Genomic DNA, 14,640 nt, shown 5'->3' with positions numbered 1-14,640 from the left:
CAAACCTCAGTGCTGCCCTCTTTAGCTAGATACCTTTGGTGGCAGACAATTCCACGTGACAGCAGCCATCTTTGAGCACCGTGCTGCCCTCTTTGTGGTGGCGGGTAATTTTTACGTCACAGCTGTCATCCGCCATCTTCCATCGCAAATCTCAGTGCTGCACTCTTTAGCTAGATACCTTTGAAATGTAGTGGCGGCAATTTGAAAAATTCTTCATGCCCTTGTTTGGAAACAAAGCCACGTGCTTTTTTGACAGCCGTCATCCGCCACCTTTAATCAACAGAGCACCGTGCTGCTATCATGCGGGCAATTTCGTCAGCTGTCATCCGCCATCTTTAAACTACAGAGCACCGTACCGCACTCTTGCGTCAGCTGTCATCCACAATCATTAAACTACAGAGCACCGTACCGCACTCTTGCGGGTAATTCCGTCAGCTGTCATCCGCCATCTTTAATCAAGAGAGCGCAGTGCTGCACTCTATGTGGTGGTGACAAATTCCACATTCGCCATCTTTAATCTACAGAGCGCCGCGCTGCACTCTGTGGTGGCGGATAATTTGAAAAGCTGCCAAGAGAGCATCGTGTTGGCATCTTTATTCTTTGACATGTGGTGGCGGCAAATTCCTCATCCGCCATCTGAGAGCACCGTGCTCCGCTCTTGATCGTAGTAGCGGACAATTTAAAAATAACATGTCAAGGAATACCTTTGTTCTAGGAGAAGAAAAGACTACAGTTCAGAGCGGTTTGCGTAAGATAGCGATTGTTATAACCTCCTTTTCCCTGCTCTGTTAAGGCATAGCTTTATCGAATACTTGAAGATTATATTACAAAAGAAGTGATTAAGAATATAATCGATACAACATATGATCAGAATATTGAATGATGTGTTTGGGGTGCACATTCGTTCTAAGAGAATCGAACCCGAGACTGCCGGGTGAGAGGCAAGCACACTAAACCAAACCGTAGGAGCCGGCAATTCTCTTTCTAAATAATAATTTCGTGTGGTTATTTCTAGTCAAGTGCAGTGTAAAAATAAATTCTAGTCTTGTTGTATCAGGAAGGGTAACTGGCTAAATCTTGGTCTTTCAGCGTCAGGAAGGGCAACCGGCCGTAAAACAGATTCTTGCGATTTAAACTCTTGCGTCAGGAGGGGGCACTCGGCTGCAAAACATATTTTCAATCCCAAGAGATTCGAACCCGAGACTGCCGGGTGAGAGGCAAGCACACTAAACCAAACTGTAGGAGCCGGCAATTCTCTTTCTATATAATAATTTCGTGTGCAGTATAAAAATAAATCCTAGTCTTGTTACATCAGGAAGGGTAACTGGATAAATCCTTGTCTTTCAGCGTCAGGAAGGGCAACCGGCTGTAAAACAGATTCTTGCGATTTAAAATCTCATGTTAGGAAGGGGCACTCGGCTGTAAAACATATTTTTAATCCCGGCCCTGCCACGTTAGGAACCACATCTAGCTGTAAAAAAAGGAGCTCCAAACATTTACAGTGTTAAGCTTTAGGAACAGGCTATGGGTTACATTTTTTGTTCTACAGCATAGAACACTATCTTTGAAGTTGTATCGGCGCAGTCAGTCAGAGCGAGGTGCGGAATGCATGCGTTGACTGAAATTGTACACTCATCTTCCGGATGTAGTAACCTTGAACGAGGACACTGCGTGCTGATAAGCCACTTGTAACTCACGGAACGTTTTCTTAGCCGTGTAGCATTTAGCTCGTGTACGTTCCTAACATAAAATATTATGACTGTACTGAGAGGTTAAAACACAGTGCCAGCACATAGCCTACCCCTATCGAAAGAGCCTGCACGGTGCCGGCCTATATAGGCTACTCCTGTTGAAGGAGTCTGCACAAGGTTTAACGCCCCCATCAACAGCCCTTACTTAATGCTGGCTTTTTGCACGCCCTCGAAACTGCCTAAGAATGTAATATACTACAGTAGGGAGAGGGTAAAACCCAGTGCCAGCACATAGCCTACTCCTACCGAAGAAGCCTGCACACAGCTTATCGCCTCCATCCGACAGATGAATCACCATCAACATCTTATACTCACAATCATTTTCGAAGGAGTCTGCACAAGGTTTAACGCCCCCATCAACAGCCCTTACTTAATGCTGGCTTTTTGCACCCCCTCGAAACTACCTAAGAATGTAATATACTACAGTAGGGAGAGGGTAAAACCCAGTGCCGGCACATAGCCTACTCCTACCGATGAAGCCTGCACACAGCTTATCGCCTCCATCCGACAGATGAACCTCCATCAACATCTTGTACTCACAATCATTGTCGAAGGAGTCTACACAATGTTTAACGCCCCCATCAACAGCCCTTACTTAATGCTGGCTTTTTGCACGCCCTCGAATCTACATAAGAATGTAATATACTACAGTAGGGAGAGGGTAAAACCCGGTGCCGGAACATAGCCTACTCCTGCCGAAAGAGCCTGCACAAGGCTTATCGCCTCCATCCGACTGATGAATCACCATCAACATCTTGTACTCACAATCAGTTTCAGGGAAGCCTACACAAGGTTTAACGTCCCCATCAACAGCCCTTACTTAATGCTGGCTTTTTGCACACCCTCGAAACTACTTAAGAATGTAATATATTACAGTAGGGAGAGGGTAAAACCCGGTGCCGGCACATAGCCTACTCCTGCCGAAAGAGCCTGCATACAGCTTATCACCTCCATCCGACAGATGAATCGCCATCAACATCTTGTACTCATAATAATTTTCGAAGGAGTCTGCAAAAGGTTTAACGCCCCCATCAACTGCCCTTACTTAATTTTTTTGCACGCCCTCGAAACTACCTGAGAATGTAATATGCAACAGTAGGAACGCCTCCATCCGACAAATGAATCACCCTCAACACTCGTGTGCCCGCAATCATTCTCGCACCGGGCGAGTTGGCCGTGCGTGTAGAGGCGCGCGGCTGTGAGCTTGCATCCGGGAGATAGTAGGTTCGAATCCCACTATCGGCAGCCCTGAAAATGGTTTTCCGTGGTTTCCCATTTTCACACCATGCAAATGCTGGTACTGTACCTTAATTAAGGCCACGGCCGCTTCCTTCCAACTCCTAGGCCTTTCCTATCCCATCGTCGCCATAAGACCTATCTGTGTCGGTTCGACGTAAAGCCCCTAGCAAAAAAATCATTCTCGCTACTTCGAGAGATAGCGGGTTCGAACCCCTAATGTCGGAAGCCGTAAAAAAGCAAATGCTAGGCGAGGGACCTGCGCGATCGTCATAACGTGTAATTACATGATCTAGCTAGATGCGGTTTTAGCTCAATACCTTTAAGTGCCTACAGGTAAGGAATACCGCGGATGTCGGCTTCTTGCTTAGCTTAGTACCCTCCCGTTTAAGTCCAGAGGTCGAGGATCGCGCGCTAACTTTCCAAGGCTCGATCCGCTGCAGAACTCTTAAATTCTGACACCTCGGCATCAACAGCAAGTTCGATCCCGGTTTAAATACGTCAGCCTGCAGAACTCAGCGTAAGACCCTCAGGAAAGCTCTTGTTGCATAAACATTTCGTTCCGACTGTACTGCAAACGTCTGCAATTCTTGATATCCGCTTGGTAACAAGGAGCATATTTACTCGCTGCAGTCTGCGTGAAGCGCTCACAGTTCTTTGTGTATGTCTATTACGTACACATCACCCGTCTAAATACTGTCCGCTGTGAATATTATTCTTCAGCCTTCAACTTAAGGTAAGCCTGAACTGTTAGTTACTGTTTGCAAAGCAACTTCTACGCTAGGTAATGAACATCTACATTCATATATGTTTGTTCTTTCTTTTTTAGGTACCGTTCGAGTTACAGGCTTGAAAGTACGCATTTTACTCATCCGAGTAACAGTCTGCAGCACGTGCATTTTTAAAGTATGTTTTCGAACTTTGAGTTGTAAAGATAGCTAGGCTAGCTGATGTACCCTACACTACATTCATATATGTTTCTTCTTTTTAGGTACCGTTCGAGTTACAATAAGAGTGCGGATGGTGTCCTGAGGGATGGTTCTCCATTCTCTGACAACCATTTGCCACAGTTGGTCGTCCGTACGAGGCTGGGGCAGAGTTTGCAAACGGCATCCAATGAGATCCCACACGTGTTCGATTGGTGAGAGATCCGGAGAGTACGCTGGCCACGGAAGCATCTGTACACCTCGTAGAGCCTGTTGGGAGATGCGAGCAGTGTGTGGGCGGGCATTATCCTGCTGAAACAGAGCATTGGGCAGCCCCTGAAGGTACGGGAGTGCCACCGGCCGCAGTACATGCTGCACGTAGCGATGGGCATTTAACGTGCCTTGAATACGCACTACAGGTGACGTGGAATCATACGCAATAGCGCCCCAAACCATGATGCCGCGTTGTCTAGCGGTAGGGCGCTCCACAGTTACTGCCGGATTTGACCTTTCTCCACGCCGACGCCACACTCGTCTGCGGTGACTATCACTGACAGAACAGAAGCGTGACTCATCGGAGAACACGACGTTCCGCCATTCCCTCATCCAAGTCGCTCTAGCCCGGCACCATGCCAGGCGTGCACGTCTATGCTGTGGAGTCAATGGTAGTCTTCTGAGCGGACGCCGGGAGTGCAGGCCTCCTTCAACCAATCGACGGGAAATTGTTCTGGTCGATATTGGAACAGCCAGGGTGTCTTGCACATGCTGAAGAATGGCGGTTGACGTGGCGTGCGGGGCTGCCACCGCTTGGCGGCGGATGCGCCGATCCTCGCGTGCTGACGTCACTCGGGCTGCGCCTGGACCCCTCGCACGTGCCACATGTCCCTGCGCCAACCATCTTCGCCACAGGCGCTGTACCGTGGACACATCCCTATGGGTATCGGCTGCGATTTGACGAAGCGACCAACCTGCCCTTCTCAGCCCGATCACCATACCCCTCGTAAAGTCGTTTGTCTGCTGGAAATGCCTCCGTTGACGGCGGCCTGGCATTCTTAGCTATACACGTGTCCTGTGGCACACGACAACACGTTCTACAATGACTGTCGGCTGAGAAATCACGGTACGAACTGGGCCATTCGCCAACGCCGTGTCCCATTTATCGTTCGCTACGTGCGCAGCACAGCGGGGCATTTCACATCATGAGCATACCACAGTGACGTCAGTCTACCCTGCAATTGGCATAAAGTTCTGACCACTCCTTCTTGGTGTTGCATTTGCTCTGTCAGTCAGTGTAGAATTAGCTAAATCCAGGAAACAGCACACTATTGCTGTCTTCCTAGATATACGAGGTGCCTTTGATTCAGTCCTCCTGAATATGTTATGGGATGTGTTATTACAGAAAGGAATCCCGACCACTTTCATAACTCTTCTACGCCATCTGTTAACATAACGCACTATTATCTTCAAACCTCCTCTCACTACACAATCCCCTCGTCAAGCTCCTGTCGGCATCCCTCAAGGTGATATATTCAGTGGAATACCCTTTGGTTTATATTTATCCGACCTTGAGCAACTTGCCCTCCAATCTGCCAGAATTCTTATATATGCTTGTCGACATAGTTATCTATTTTTCCTATAAAGATGTAGATGTTGCTCGAAAATGCATAACACAGCTCCTGATTAAAGTCCATTCTTGGTTACACACTCATGGATTATCCTTATTTCCTAATAAATGCTCTGCGGTAATTTTGACTACCAATCGTGATTTTAATTCAGAGCCTTTACTGTTCGATACATATGAAATTCCCATACGTTCGCACCATAAATATCTTGGCATTATACTTGATCGTAAATTACACCTTTCCCAACATATGCAACACCTACGAAACAGTACTGCCACCTATATTAACCTACCAAAAGCTATTACACGTCGTTCATGGGGAGCAGATCCTGTTACAGCAAAATTAGTATGCTGCTCCACCATCCGTGCTAGTTTCGACTACCGTGCACATATCATTGATCTTGCATCACCACCCTCCCTTCAATCCCTCAATACGACACAAAATCAAGCGCTACGAATTTGTTTTGGTGCATTATATACCACTCCTACTAATGCATTATTAGTAGAAACTGGTGAACCTCCTCTTCTGCTTCGACGCAGATTTCTAGCATCTAAGTATCTTCTCAAACGACTTCTAGTGATCTCCAATAACCTTATACCCAAAATACAACTACTCGCTCAATCATTCCCATCACCTCTCACACAAAATTGCCGAACCCCTGCCTTAATTTGGGCATTAGAATCTATCTCCCCATTTAAACCTAATATTATTCCTAGTCATGTGTTATCATACTATTCTGTGTCATATGACGTGATTCAATATACTCCTATTATTATTTATTCTAAAGAATCATCCTTTGCTATGCTCCCTTGCCGGCTTTCATATTTTCCTCTATATTCTAAAAAGGTTCGTATTTCATCCACTAATGCATGTACCAACTTTTATACTGATGGATTCAAAAATTCTTGTGGTGTTGGTGCTGCTTTTTACTACGAACAAACTCAGTATGCTGAATTGTTTCATTTACAGTCACATTTTTCTATTTTTTCTGCAGAACTCCTTGCCATACGACAAACGTCACGGTACTGTACATAAAAAATTCATCCATACAATCTGCTAATATATTTATTGACTCTCTCTCCGTGCTCTAAACACTAAAATCTAACAAGTTTACGCTGTATTGGTATGTATATAACGTAAGGCACATCCTATTTACTCTAAACTAATTAGGTGTCCAAGTTACACTCATTTGGATACCGGTACATGAAAACATACCAGGTAATGAAAGGGCTGATCGATTAGCAAAAGAGGTTTCACTATTATCTACAAACCCAGCTACATTTTCTGTTCCAACCAGAGATTTCATATCTCTGTTAAAATCCAACAAAACAATTATGGCAACACATATGGACAACGTCTACACGTGAGATGGTCTATTTCTATCATAGTCTACAACCACTATTATCTACTACTTTCTCGAATCAACACGCAACCTACACTCGTCGGCATATCATCAATATCTTACGCCTTCGCTTTAATCATGCTCTTACACCTCTATAAATTCCAATTTCGTTTACAACAGCATCCCCTATCTCATTGTGGATCCATAAATGCCGATAAGAATCATCTCTTTTTTCAATGTCCGTTGTATAACTCCTCTCGACGCTGCCTGTACTCAAGCTTAATACATTTCAATGATCCTCTCTCCACGTCATCTGCATGTCTGGTATACAAGCCGTCGCACACAAAAATAAGTATATTAAATCAGTTCTTAGATCACTCTAATTTACAAATCTAATCCCTCATTACCAACATAAATTGACATCACTCAATTGTTTCATAATATTTTCCCTCAAGCTCGTATACTTCATACTATATATTCTCATTTGACTCACTTCCTCCCTACCGCCTGCTTTTAAAACACGCCACATAGTTACCGTATATTGTCATCTGTCCCCCTCTCCGATCGCGTGTACACTTTCAATGCCGTCATATCATCACACTGTCACGCCCCTTGGTTCTTTGTTTACGATTTTAATAACGCTTTGCGCTCTCTAAGTCCCCCATATACGTTGATCGGATATTAATTTCCCCTCTGTCCAACGTTCCACACTCTCACACGCATTCACCCCCCAGTAGTTCCACCGCACACTCCTAATTCATCCCTTATATGTAGACCCGGTCATGTTTGTTTCGTAAAAGTCGCTGAGATGGATCCCTCTAGCGTGAAGATTAGTATACCTTGTATCCCTGTGATTTTCCTATATCTCCCAGTATTGTAAAAATAATTTAATCACTCTCAGTTGTCTAGGTGCTACATCTTCTAGTGAACTATTTCAAGTGCTTTGAAACCATTTTGTGAGTCAACTGCGCGACCTGCTTCACTCAGCCTTCAAGTACGGTACTTATCAATCAGAGAAAATTGCGAACAGAATTGATGTCCTACTTTATCGAAATTGTGTGCGAGTGTAGAACTAGTACAATTATAATCAAGTATTGTGACTGGGTGAAATAATGAGCACAAATCCACTTCAAGAACAAGTCTCCCATCTCCTGGTAGGTTTACACACCAAGTATTTTCTGTCCTGTGGTCTGAGTGTAATGGTTGGTCTTGTGGTCCCAGATGACTTTATGACTTCTATCCTTGTACAGTAGTTAGCTGGAGATTAGTGAATTATACCGGGGATATATGTATACAGCCGAGGAACAACACACTACTTATAAAGTTGTGAGAAGCTCTTTTCGCTATTTCCGGTTTACTTTTGAAGTGGTTGGCTTGTCGTTATTTAATGTTCGTGTTCATTTGTTTTGTACTGTTCACTTCGAGCATACAAATAGATAGAGGGGGCGCTGCCAGCAGAACGTGGCGCTAAGATACAAATCAGCTGATGTTGGGCACCTATCGTAAATTGCGCGGGCCATCGGCGTAAGCGGAGCGATTTCAAGGATTCATTGTCGACAAACCAGGCTTTTTCTATGCAATTTTAATGTGTTACAAACATAAAAAACACGTATTTTCGTTTATGTGATAAGTGAAGTACACCAGTCTGAAAGAATATAGCAAAAATTGTCATATCTTGCTCTGCTTACCATTGCAGTCAGAGATTTGAAAAGGGGAGTAAGATATCTTTTCACGGGCAAGGATTAAAATCTGTAACTCAAAACACACTGCCTTGATTTCATACAGTATCTAGGCTGCCAAGGAAAACGAGTATAAGGCAGAAAATGACTTGTACTCTGTTCGCATAGATGTTATTAATATGTTTACTTGTACCGTTGGGACCAAATGAAATATTAGGCCTAAGTAGGCCTGCATATAGTTTAGTTCTGACTTATAACTACATCGTGGACTTATCTTACTTGGAACTTTTTTGACATACTCGTTTTTCCTGGTAGCATAAATTTATTTCTGGACCTCACAGCACAGCCGTAAGTCGCGCACCTTGACCACGCGGCTGAGCCGGATGTCCGGGTTTTCCAATACTCCTTCCAGGAAAATGCCGGGATGGTACCTTGTTTAAAGCAACCCCCCTCCCCTACTTGAATCCTAGACCTTAAAAACTAGTTACATACACAAGGTTACCAGACAAATTCAACAAACACCTGAGCATAAGGGGATGATGGTCAATATGTCCCAAGCCACTCAAATGAAGTAACATCATAATTTATTTAATGTAAGATATAAATGTTGGAGGAGGGGGTTAACAATGGGTTATTGTGGGATCAATTGGTGGATATCACCCTCTAAGCATAACTGATTATGTTATTCACTTATTTAAGTTTCCCTTCGGATCCCGAATTGCTGAAGAAATGGGCCATAAATATGGAGAGGGTTTTCAGCCATCAAAATTTAGTAAACTTTGCTCAAAACATTTCGAACCGAACTGCTTCGACAAAGAGAGGTTTAGCCATCCAGTTCCTCTGAAAGGATCAGTTCCGACTGTTTTTGAATTTCCAAGACACCTGAACAAATATTCCAGGCATCGTAAGCCATCTAAAAGTCGAAACAGCCCTTGCACTTCATCTTGCCTGGTATGAGAATGGGAAACCACGGAAAACCATCTTCAGGGCTGCCGACAGTGGGGTTCGAACCCACTATCTCCCGAATATTGGATACTGGCCGCACTTAAGTGACTGCAGCTATCGAGCTCAGTAAAAAAGAAGCTCTAATGCTTAAAGTGGAAGAAGGTAATGCCACAGGTAAACCTGTCCTTTGTAGCCTTATCACTGATGAAATGTCCATCAGGAAAAGATAGAATGGGATGGAAAGGCCACATGTGGTTATGTGGACATGGGGGCTGATGTTGATGATGGTTCACTCCCAGAAGCAAAGGAGGCCCTTGTGTTTCTGGTAAATGCCATCAATGACCATTGGAAGGTTCCCATAGCTTATTTTTTAATTGATAGCTTGTCAGGAGAAGATAAGGCAAATTTACTAACCACTGCTCTGACCATATTGCATGACACTGGTATTCATGTAGTCAGTTTAAAGTTTGATGGGGCAGCCAGCAACTTGCAAATGGTTAAATTTCTGGGCCTGGATATTCACCAAGCCAATGAGAAAACCTCATTTCAGCACCCAGTGATGAAAGAGCCAGTGTTTATTTTTCTAGATGTGTGCCACATGCTGAAATTGGTGAGAAATTCTTTGGCTTCTTTGGGCACAATTTTTAACAGTGAAGGTAGTGCCATATAATGGACATATGTAGGAAAACTAGTGGACATACAACTAGAAGAGGGATTAACGCTTGCTACTAAGATTCATAAGTGGCATATTAATTGGGAATCGGAAAAGGTGAAAGTCAGATTAGCAGCCCCAACTTTGAGTAACAGTGTGGCTCAGGCACTCAGGTGTTTGAAAAATTCAGGGTATGATTTATTTAAAGATTGTGAAGCTACAGCTGAATTTGTAGAAATTTTTAATAACATATTTGACAGTTTGAACAAAAGGGATATAAGTGCACATTCTCTCCCTCAACAGAGGTTTTTATAAAGGATTTCCTCAGCAAGGCAGAATCATAATCATGCAGCTATTAACATCAAGTTCATTAGACTCTTCTGTTCTCCACTCAAGAAAGAAGATTGGATTTCTTGGATTTTTGGTGTGCATAAGAAGTTGCCTTGGCCTCTATAAGTATTTAGTAGGCCTACTCAGTGAGCAGCATAAACTGAAATACTTGTTATTGTACAAATTCAGTCAGGACTACTTGGAGGTACCGTATTGTTCTCTGTCATTAGGAGAGGTGGTGATAATAACAATAACCCTACTGCTGCTCAGTTTAAAGCTGCATACAAAAGATTACTGGTTCAACATGAGGTAAAAGGAGCAGATTCAAGTAACTTATCACATAAACAAAAATACGTGTTTTTTTTTGTTTGTAACACATTAAAATTGCATAGAAAAAGCCTGGTTTGTCCCCATTTGTGAGTGATGTTGAGACATATATTGCTGGATTTGTGGTGAGGAAGGTGGAATGCCTTATCAAATGTGCAGTATGCTTGAGTGCTCTGAGGAGTGCCAGAGAGAACTACACAGACTACACTTTAATCAAAGAGAAGGTGTACTCTGGAGATGAGGGATTAATCATGCCCTCCTAAGATGTGATAGTGTTGTGTATGTTGACTGAAAGTGCACTCAGAAATATCAATGTACTAAGGAGCAAAGAAGTTTGTTGAGGTCAGTGAATGGAACCTTGTTTTATTGTATGAAGGACCATTTACTTTAGCAAGAACCATCGCAGAGCCATGAAATGGACTTGGTTAAGTTAACTGTGAAGTGTTATGTCAATTCTAGAATGCGACATGAATGTGCTAAGGTAGATGAGGAAAGAGACAGAAAGAAAGTAAGAAGTGTATTGAACAAGTACATATTGTTCAATCATCAGTGATTTGGGACAGTATTGTGAAGACATACAGTTCTCTGGTTTTCAGACATTCCTGATCTTCAGCCTGGAGAAGAATGGTGAATAACTTACATGTAAATATTTGTTTCCTGTGTTCTATCATACATTTGTGTATTAACTGGCTGCAGCTGTTTTGGTGAGTTGTAGCCTACATGGCTTCCTGTCTTTCATCATATTGTAAATTATGTTATTGTACATTTTTAAGGATGGTTTTGTGAATGTTACATCTCATTAGGCTTAACTAACTCAGTTATAGTTTGATATAGCCTGAGTATTTAGAACAGTTGAACAACTTATGATGTGTGTGTACTTATTCATAACTGATAGTGGCTGCTAACCTAGATGGTAGGTTGTTCTTTGTGCGTTCATGCATGATGGTGGCTGATAACCTAGATGTTAGGCCCTGTAAAACAATAGCTATCATCATGCCTAAATGTACATCTGTAAACTAAATTTGAAGGTCTGTGAATAAGTGTGATGAAGGTGACAGCTGTTCTTTAATAACAGAACCTTGAGGTTATCACCTGCATTAAGTATTGGTAATTTCAAACTTTCTTTGGCCGTAATTATTATAGGTGTAGTGGGGACGATTGCGTTATTATCGGTCACGTTTCTTGATTTATAAGGCTTAACCAGCATAATATCGGCATTATTAGAAACAGGTTATTGACATGTTTTGTTGAATTTATTATTTACAGCACTGTGAAAATATTTTAAAAATAACTATTTCAGACGAATATTACGGAGAAAAATTAAACTTGTGAAATTAGGAGAACTAAAATAAGTTGACAACGTGTGAGACCTATTCACATCACCGCACCGCTGAACTGATACATAAACACATCAGAATATCACACATATAAAATGATACTTAAAATTTTTCATACAAAAAGGAACAGAAATATTCCTAGGGAACTGCATTTATCACTATCTTCGATAGTTTAAATAAATTAATCATAAGGAGCTCGCTTAAATCAGGATTTAAAAACACTCCGCAATGCTGTTCTTATGGAAGACCGCCTTGTTTTGCCCTACATCAGCTGATCGCTCAGAGCTTGATGTTGGTGCCACGCTTGGCCGGTAGAAACATACGGAGCGCCCTCTCTATCTATTTCTATGCTCGAAGACTGCCAAGCGTGGCACCAACATCAAGCTCTGAGCGATCAGCTGATGTAGGGCAAAACAAGGCGGTCTTCCATAAGAACAGCATTGCGGAGTGTTTTTAAATCCTGATTTAAGCGAGCTCCTTATGATTAATTTATTTAAACTATCGAAGATAGTGATAAATGCAGTTCCCTAGGAATATTTCTGTTCCTTTTTGTATGAAAAATTTTAAGTATCATTTTATATGTGTGATATTCTGATGTGTTTATGTATCAGTTCAGCGGTGCGGTGATGTGAATAGGTCTCACACGTTGTCAACTTATTTTAGTTCTCCTAATTTCACAAGTTTAATTTTTCTCCGTAATATTCGTCTGAAATAGTTATTTTTAAAATATTTTCACAGTGCTGTAAATAATAAATTCAACAAAACATGTCAATAACCTGTTTCTAATAATGCCGATATTATGCTGGTTAAGCCTTATAAATCAAGAAACGTGACCGATAATAACGCAATCGTCCCCACTACACCTATAATAATTACGGCCAAAGAAAGTTTGAAATTACCAATACTTAATGCAGGTGATAACCTCAAGGTTCTGTTATTAAAGAACAGCTGTCACCTTCATCACACTTATTCACAGACCTTCAAATTTAGTTTACAGATGTACATTTAGGCATGATGATAGCTATTGTTTTACAGGGCCTAACATCTAGGTTATCAGCCACCATCATGCATGAACGCACAAAGAACAACCTACCATCTAGGTTAGCAGCCACTATCAGTTATGAATAAGTACACACACATCATAAGTTGTTCAACTGTTCTAAATACTCAGGCTATATCAAACTATAACTGAGTTAGTTAAGCCTAATGAGATGTAACATTCACAAAACCATCCTTAAAAATGTACAATAACATAATTTACAATATGATGAAAGACAGGAAGCCATGTAGGCTACAACTCACCAAAACAGCTGCAGCCAGTTAATACACAAATGTATGATAGAACACAGGAAACAAATATTTACATGTAAGTTATTCACCATTCTTCTCCAGGCTGAAGATCAGGAATGTCTGAAAACCAGAGAACTGTATGTCTTCACAATACTGTCCCAAATCACTGATGATTGAACAATATGTACTTGTTCAATACACTTCTTACTTTCTTTCTGTCTCTTTCCTCATCTACCTTAGCACATTCATGTCGCATTCTAGAATTGACATAACACTTCACAGTTAACTTAACCAAGTCCATTTCATGGCTCTGCGATGGTTCTTGCTAAAGTAAATGGTCCTTCATACAATAAAACAAGGTTCCATTCACTGACCTCAACAAACTTCTTTGCTCCTTAGTACATTGATATTTCTGAGTGCACTTTCAGTCAACATACACAACACTATCACATCTTAGGAGGGCATGATTAATCCCTCATCTCCAGAGTACACCTTCTCTTTGATTAAAGTGTAGTCTGTGTAGTTCTCTCTGGCACTCCTCAGAGCACTCAAGCATACTGCACATTTGATAAGGCATTCCACCTTCCTCACCACAAATCCAGCAATATATGTCTCAACATCACTCACAAATGGGGACAAACCAGGCTTTTTCTATGCAATTTTAATGTGTTACAAACAAAAAAAAACACGTATTTTTGTTTATGTGATAAGTTACTTGAATCTGCTCCTTTTACCTCATGTTGAACCAGTAATCTTTTGTATGCAGCTTTAAACTGAGCAGCAGTAGGGTTATTGTTATTATCACCACCTCTCCTAATGACAGAGAACAATACGGTACCTCCAAGTAGTCCTGACTGAATTTGTACAATAACAAGTATTTCAGTTTATGCTGCTCACTGAGTAGGCCTACTAAATACTTATAGAGGCCAAGGCAACTTCTTATGCACACCAAAAATCCAAGAAATCCAATCTTCTTTCTTGAGTGGAGAACAGAAGAGTCTAATGAACTTGATGTTAATAGCTGCATGATTATGATTCTGCCTTGCTGAGGAAATCCTTTATAAAAACCTCTGTTGAGGGAGAGAATGTGCACTTATATCCCTTTTGTTCAAACTGTCAAATATGTTATTAAAAATTTCTACAAATTCAGCTGTAGCTTCACAATCTTTAAATAAATCATACCCTGAATTTTTCAAACACCTG

The 14,640-nt window shown here is 41.8% G+C and overlaps 1 protein-coding gene across 1 annotated transcript in view; it reads left to right on the top strand.

The window, feature by feature from the left end:
* Positions 1 to 7,945: 7,945 nt before the first annotated feature.
* The window catches only part of LOC137502867 (zinc finger protein 239-like), a 79,559-nt gene continuing 72,864 nt past the window's right edge, over positions 7,946 to 14,640 (top strand). Inside the window, exon 1 of the mRNA XM_068230024.1 lies at positions 7,946 to 8,031. The gene's annotated coding sequence lies outside the window, so the exon portion shown is untranslated. The remainder of the gene's footprint in view (positions 8,032 to 14,640) is intronic.

The sequence above is a fragment of the Anabrus simplex genome, chromosome 13 (assembly GCF_040414725.1).
Source record: "Anabrus simplex isolate iqAnaSimp1 chromosome 13, ASM4041472v1, whole genome shotgun sequence".
Classification (NCBI taxonomy): Eukaryota; Metazoa; Arthropoda; class Insecta; order Orthoptera; family Tettigoniidae; genus Anabrus; species Anabrus simplex.
Note: the sequence above shows the minus strand (reverse complement) of the source record. Positions and strands in the feature narration are given on the sequence as shown.